Here is a 7,198-nt window from a genome sequence, read left to right as displayed (position 1 = left end):
ACCGATAAAACTGGAGGTACCGATTTAGGAGGGTAATCGGGGCGTAATCGATTTTGAAAATGCAAAACCGGTACATACCGGATCGGTTCTAGATTTTGTCCAAAACCGGACCAGACCAGACCGGTTACACCCGTCTTCTCCGTCGACGAATGCAACGCCCCCACGGTTGCCAAAGACGATGACGTCTGAGACTTCTCTCCAATTGCTATCGTCTTCTCCACCAACGACGTTTGAGGCTTCTCTCCAGATTGTCCGTACACTAACTCCTCCACATGTTGCCTCCACCAAGAATACAAAAAATTACTGCAATTCGACACATGTATTTACATCTCCTTAAAGTTCAATTCGGTGAAAGTTTGAGCTCGGATTTGAGCTAACTCCCAGTGGAAAATGCAAGATGAACTCCGCAAAAGACTCCACTTCGAAGAAAACTATGAGCAAACGATTGCCAAAGACGATGACGTCTGAGACTTCTCTCCAATTGCTATCGTCTTCTCCACCAATGACGTTTGAGGCTTCTCTCCAAATTGTTTGTACACTAACTCCTCCACACGTTGCCTCCACCAAGAACACAAAAAATCACCGCTATTCGACACCTGTATTCACATCTCCTTGAAGTTCAATTCGGTGAAAATTTGAGCTCGGATTTAAGCTAACTCCTAATAGAAAATGGAAGATGAACGCAAAAGACTCCACTTCGAAGAAAACTATGAGCAATGGCGGTGATTCTTCAGGCCGTTTGGTTCGATGAATTGCTTTTTATTTTTCTTTTCTTGTGTGTATATGGCAGTGAAACAAAAAATTAAAACGAAAAAAATCCTCAGCACTGATGAGATCCACGAACCTCCACCTCCACCCTTCTCGAAGCGCCGAATCTGACAGTAGAATCTTAGGAATCGAGTGTAAATCAATGCAAGCGAAAGTTGGCATCAGAAGAAGAATCAAAAGACAATCCAAAGCTCTACCTTTTCTCCTACCCATGAACAAGCAGTGATCTAAGACCCACGAAGACAACCCTCTGTTTTTTCTCCTACCCACGAAGACAACCACAAATCTGAGACCTACGAAGACGGCCCCACTGCTAATTTCATTTGGGCATCCCTTGGTTTGTCTTCTTATGTCCATTTGCTTTTTACTTTTTGCTTTTTTGTAGCTTTTTAGCTTTTTGATTTTTTTGTTTTTTCTTTCACATAAATTTTACCATGAGATCCTGAATGTTTATCTCCTTCTAAGTCTATCCTCCATTAATGGAGGTAAAGGAGATAAACTTGAGCGTTGAACATCAAAATGAAGGAGATGATGATAGACTTAGAAGGAGATAAACTTACCTCAACAGTTGAAGGAGATGAACTTATCTCTTGGGTGTTGAACAACAAGATGAAGGAGATGAAGATAGGAGATGAACTTACCTCAACAGACGCCTCTTGGGTGTTGAACAACAAAAGACGAAGGAGACGAATAAATAATTTTATATTTTCCTCTGTATTGTTTTTGTCTTGTTTTTATCTTTTTTAATAACATATCACGACGTGGTCAGCCGGTTTCTCAACGGTTTTGTTTTATAATAGTATATAGCTCTCTTCAAGAATTGATATATTATATAGCAATGCTATTCCGCCCGCCAGGCTCAAAGTTATTGTTGGGTATAAATTATTTTTTTATTTATATTTTTTTTATCATTTTAAAATAGTTTTAAAAAATATATAAAAAAATTAATATATTAATAATCTATTTATTAACTATTAAATAAAAAAAATTAAAAGAACAATTAAAATATATGAAAAATCAAATGAGACGACAAGTTTAGTCAACCTTTCTTTTGATTAAGCACTCAACGGCAGCGCAGCTCATCATGAGAAGACATCTGAGATGATCTTTTCGGTACAAGTACATCTCTGTGTTTTCGTCTCTGTAGAACCGGTACTTGTACTCATGAGATGATCTCTTTAGTCAGTCCAGTAATAAATATCACGAGGACCAAAGGTTTTTTTTTTTCATTTAATAATTTAATTTACAGTTATAACTTATTAATATAAAAAAAAAAATATATTATAAGTTAAATTATGTATTTATTTTAAGATATCCTTACACACAAATTTATTTATAACAGATATTATCTTAATTTTTATAAAATTCTCTCTTAATAAAAAGTACGTTATGTAAAAACAGAATTTTAATCCCTCTTCTAAAAAGAAAAGTATTAACCCACACCACCCTCTCAACCAAGAGGAATATGAGATCTTGTTATTATAGACACCAAATTCAAAATAGCATAATTTTTTTTATTAAAAACTAAAAAACAGGAAATTACAAACCAAAAACACATTAAAAAATACAAAAATACAAAAAATACTGAAAATTTGAGATTGAGGGAATATATATAAGAGAGACATTAATTATGATTTGGTTTGTTGTTTTTTAAATTTATTTAAATTAATACATAGATTGATTAGTACAAGTTTAAAATAGACAAATTATATACAAGTCTTTTATAAAAAAAATAAGTTTTACTAATAAAAAATAATTTTTTTACACTTTTTTAAAATTAAGTCTATTTTTTTACAAAGACTTGGGCGATATTGGTCTATTTTTAGATTTGTACAAATCATTTTTTTTATGAATAAAAGTAAGAGAAATAATATTTACAGTCAGAAAGTGCGTAAGCACCGCGCACTATTTTTTAAAAAAATTTGAGTAAATATAAGATTATATAAAAAAAAAAATTCATAAAAAATTTTATTTTTTAAAAAAAAAAGTGCGGGATGTTTAACTGTATCGTTATTCTAAAAATAATTATTATTTACTTATTTATTTGCTATGGGCATGCTGTACTGGGCTCACGTCGGTGCTTGTGGAGGGTGGTGGTAGTAGAGAGGGAGATGGGCTTGGGAGAGAGCAACGGAGGGGAGCGACGGGCTTCGTAATACGAAGAAGGAGGAGGTAGTAGAAGACAGTAGAAGACAGATATTCTGCATGGGTCTGATCATATAAATGGCATGCACAAGTAGTTTTTGCGGCGCAATGGTCGATGACTGTACTAATTAATCATGTTTTCCCCATGCATTTTTTTTGTTATCGATCGGCTTCATCTGTTAATTTAAATAAATTTAAAACCAAATCATAATTTAATTAAAAGATCAGTTTCGCTCTGTCCGTGAATTAAGTACTTTATGACCGATATATATATATATATGATCTAAAACCATTTCTTGCTTTGCCAAAGGTGATGGGTAATCTAGTTGCTTATCGTACTTCTTGCTCCTCCTCGATCCATGGCTGCGTCTTTTACTCTCTCTCTCTCTCTCTCTCATCTACCAAGTCAAGATCATTTACTGTACAATTTTAAAGTAATTGGCTTGAAAATTTGACATTTTGTACGTAGCCGATGGCGATTTCCATGCAGTTGCGAGTTCTACCCAAAAACTACTTCCTTTTTTGTTTTATTTATGAGAAATTATGTTTGCTTAAAGATAAGGATTGCAGATCATCCAATTTTGCAACGTAGACATATTTACTGTACAATTTTAAAGTAATTGGCTTGAAAATTTGACATTTTGCAGACGGCTGCTTTTACCCATGCAGTCGCGAGTTCCACACAAAATCTACTTCCTATCTATAAGCTTTGTTATTCATTTTTCATGTATCATACATTATATTTATTTATTTTTAATTTATTTTAATTTTTTTAAATTAATTAAATTTTTTTACTCATCATCTATACACAACACATTTAATAAAAAAAAAAATAAATAAATCCAATGTGTAATCTGTAAAGATGATGAATAAAATTTTTCTTTTAAATTGCATAATCGACGTGGAAACCTAATATAAAACTTATCCCTTTAGAGAATCAGGTAGTACTAAATGGAACCATCTCTCCCTATAACTCCAAAAGCCAAAACCTTCTTGTTCCCCAGATGGCTCACTTCAAAATGAAGTCGTCATTCACATTCTTTTCACTTCTTTGGCTTCTCACCCTTTTCTCCCTTTCCTTTAGCACTATAGAGGCTTGGTCACGGTTCATATGCAACCCTCAGGAGGGGATGACGAGGAGCCTCAAGTTCTGCAACGCATCGTTGCCTATAGAAGTGAGAGTGTGGAACTTGATCGGGCGATTGACATTGCAGGAGAAGATTACGTTGCTGGTAAACGACTACAATAGAAATGGCCTTTTGCGTCGCATGAAATCGGCGTGAAAATATTGAAAATTATTGCGAATAATTAATTTCGTCCAAATCCAATCTTCCCAAAGTGGACGCTACTAGAGTGTCTCAAAAGGTATTTGTGACAACATAATTTTGCCGCAAAAATACTTTTTAGTAACAAGATCTTTTTTTTGCGATTCAGTGAAATCGCCGCTTAACATATGGATCTTGCTAGTTTTTTTATGTCGGAATAAATACGAAACAAATACAAATAAATTGATGCAAATGAAATTTACACTGTTCACATTATGAAATTTGACCATTTGTGTTGTAAATTTGCGATGGTTTTAACTTCGACATAATAATTCTTTTGTCACGATAATTTATGCAATGATAAAAAATAATTGGACTCAAAAGGTCCTTTTTGTTGTAATGAACAATGCCTTAGTGGGTGCTTTCAGAGCTACCAGTGGTGGTCGGAGGCGCTTCATGAGGTGTCCAATATGGGCCCAAGTGTTAAATTCGGTGGACCTTTCTGGGGGCACTAGTTTTCCTCAGTCATTACCACAACTGCTAAAAATTTTAACCAGTCACTTTGGGAGAAAATTGGAGAGGTACGTACGTAGGGATTTTGGATGATTTCTCATATCAAACTAATTCGTCTATCACCAATACATTCTATATATATGTATAAAATCTCTGCTAAAGCTATCAGATAATTATAGTTTATTAGTTTAGTTACACGTAGTATACTTCAAAACTCCTATTTAATTATATATAACTGATTGTTAAAAGTGTTTTCTTTTCAATGGCACAAGAAAACATGAAGCATGTTTTATCTGGTGTGCATTAATATACATTCCTAGCGATGGTTAAGTAATAATTGGTCACAAAATATCAAATTTTAGTGCTATCTAATGGATAAATATGAACAAAATCAATAAATAATAAAGAAGTAAAAAAAAAAAAAACATGCATGCAAAAGATACTTGACTACCGTCATTGAAACTTTGCCTGGTTTCTTGTCCCAAAGCTAGCTTGCAAATTCTACGTGCATGTTAGTTTCATGACATCCATTTTTCTATAATGTCATGATCATAATTTGTTCATTTGCTATTAATATTGCCCTAATTGGTTTTAGATGGCTAGCTAGTCCCATTTCGACATTAACAACAAATATTCAATGACCCAATTGTCTATGGTGATGACATAGACATGTAATTGTGATGGTGGTTGTTTTAAATCATATATATAGTTGGTGACATGGTTAATTTGTACATGTGTAGGTGGTGTCTGATGAAGCTAGAGCAATGTACAATGAAGGAACAATTGGTTTGACAAATTGAAGCCCGAACGTGGACATATTCCAAGATCCTCGATGGGGACAAGGCCAAGAGGCTCCCGAAGAAGACCTACTAGTAGCCGCAAAGTATGCTGCTAGATATGTTCGGGGATTTCAGGACAATGCTGAGGGAGACCAACTTAAGGTTGTTGCATGTTGCAAACACTACATGGCTTATGATCTTGATAACTGGACACGGGTGGATCGCTACTTGTTGATTTTAGTGACCCCCCTCCCCTTGGATTTTGACTGTGGACCTTTCTTGGGAGTGCAAATAGAGAAGGCCATGAAAAGTTACAAGTGAAGTTAACGTCAACAATGCATTGACGAACACAATTGCGGTGCAAATGAGGTTGGGTATGTTTGATGGGGAGCGATCGGGAGAGCAGTTTGGGAGCTTGGGCTCAAGAGATGTATGCACCCCAGCCCACCAACAGCTAACCCTTGAGGCAGCTAGACAAGGTATCGTCTTGCTAAAAAACCATGGGTCGTCGTTACCATTGTCCATCCGGTCTCATCGAACTGTAGTAGTCATTGGGCCCAATTCCAATGCTACAGTTACAATGATTGGAAATTATGCTGCTAAGTCATGTATCCATTCTTGTTGAGAAAAAATCATTATTAGTTGGGCATCTTAAATTTGGCCTAACTTGATATTGTATTTTTACTAACTTGGCCTAATCGACAAATTGTCTAATGTTTTCAGTTATGTACTTGTTCTTTTCTCTAGGAGGAAAACTTCCCATGACATGGTACCCACATGGCTACGTAGAAAGGGTGCCAATGACAATCATGGACATGCGAGCAAACCCATTCACAGGCTACCCCGATCGTACCTACAGATTCTACAAGGGCCCTGTGGTGTTCCCTTTTTGGCTATGGCTTGAGCTACACCAGATTCAACCTTGAACTAGGCGAACCTCCAAAGGATGTAACAGTCACTGTATCCCATGCTAGCCTCCATGCCTTGAAAAATTCCTCCATCATGAGAAATGGTGTCAATACCGAGCATGCAAATTGCGATGAACTCGTAATACCCGTTTACATCGATGTAAAAAATACGAGAACTTTGGATGGGAGTCTTTCGCTTCTTATATTCTCGTTCCCACCTCTTGAGATATGGGCCACCAACAAGCAATTGATAGGCTATGAGAAAGTTCATGTTGCAGCCGGGTCTAAGTACCAGGTCAAAATTGATGTTCAAGTGTGCAAGCACCTGAGTGATGTTGACAAAGAAGGGACTCCAAGAATTCCTATGGGTGAACATAAACTTCAAATCGGTGATCTTGAGTATTTGATTTTAGTGCAAGCAAATCTAGAACATATCAAACCTACAAAATCGTGAAACTTGTGATGGTGATTGAGTTAAGGTAAAAAATGACTGCATTTGTACCAAGAAGGCTAGAACTCCTTTCTCAATAAATTAATGAGCAAGAAAAGAAAAACTTTGAAATTCTGAAGTGGACATAACTGGAAGATAATAATAGAACAAGTAAGAAAAATTTAGTATTTATTAGTTTTATTTATTTAGTTGTAATGTGTGATTTGGGTGTCCATACGTTCCATATTAATTAGCTGAAGGGTGTGTATGGAAATTAACCTAAATTTGGACTTCAAATAAAAAGATTTGAAATGAATCGATTTAAGACTCATTGTTAATTTGCATCACATGCTTGAATCAATGCTTGTGCTATATATGAATGTGAATTTG

The 7,198-nt window shown here is 35.4% G+C and overlaps 1 pseudogene; it reads left to right on the top strand.

Moving 5' to 3' along the window:
- The first annotated feature begins 3,917 nt into the window (after positions 1–3,917).
- Positions 3,918–6,832, top strand: LOC108982504 (annotated as a pseudogene).
- Positions 6,833–7,198: the final 366 nt, after the last annotated feature.

This window comes from Juglans regia, chromosome 7, assembly GCF_001411555.2.
Source record: "Juglans regia cultivar Chandler chromosome 7, Walnut 2.0, whole genome shotgun sequence".
In the NCBI taxonomy this organism is placed as follows: domain Eukaryota; kingdom Viridiplantae; phylum Streptophyta; class Magnoliopsida; order Fagales; family Juglandaceae; genus Juglans; species Juglans regia.
The sequence above is the reverse complement of the archived record's forward strand: the minus strand, read 5'-3'. Positions and strand labels throughout refer to the sequence as shown.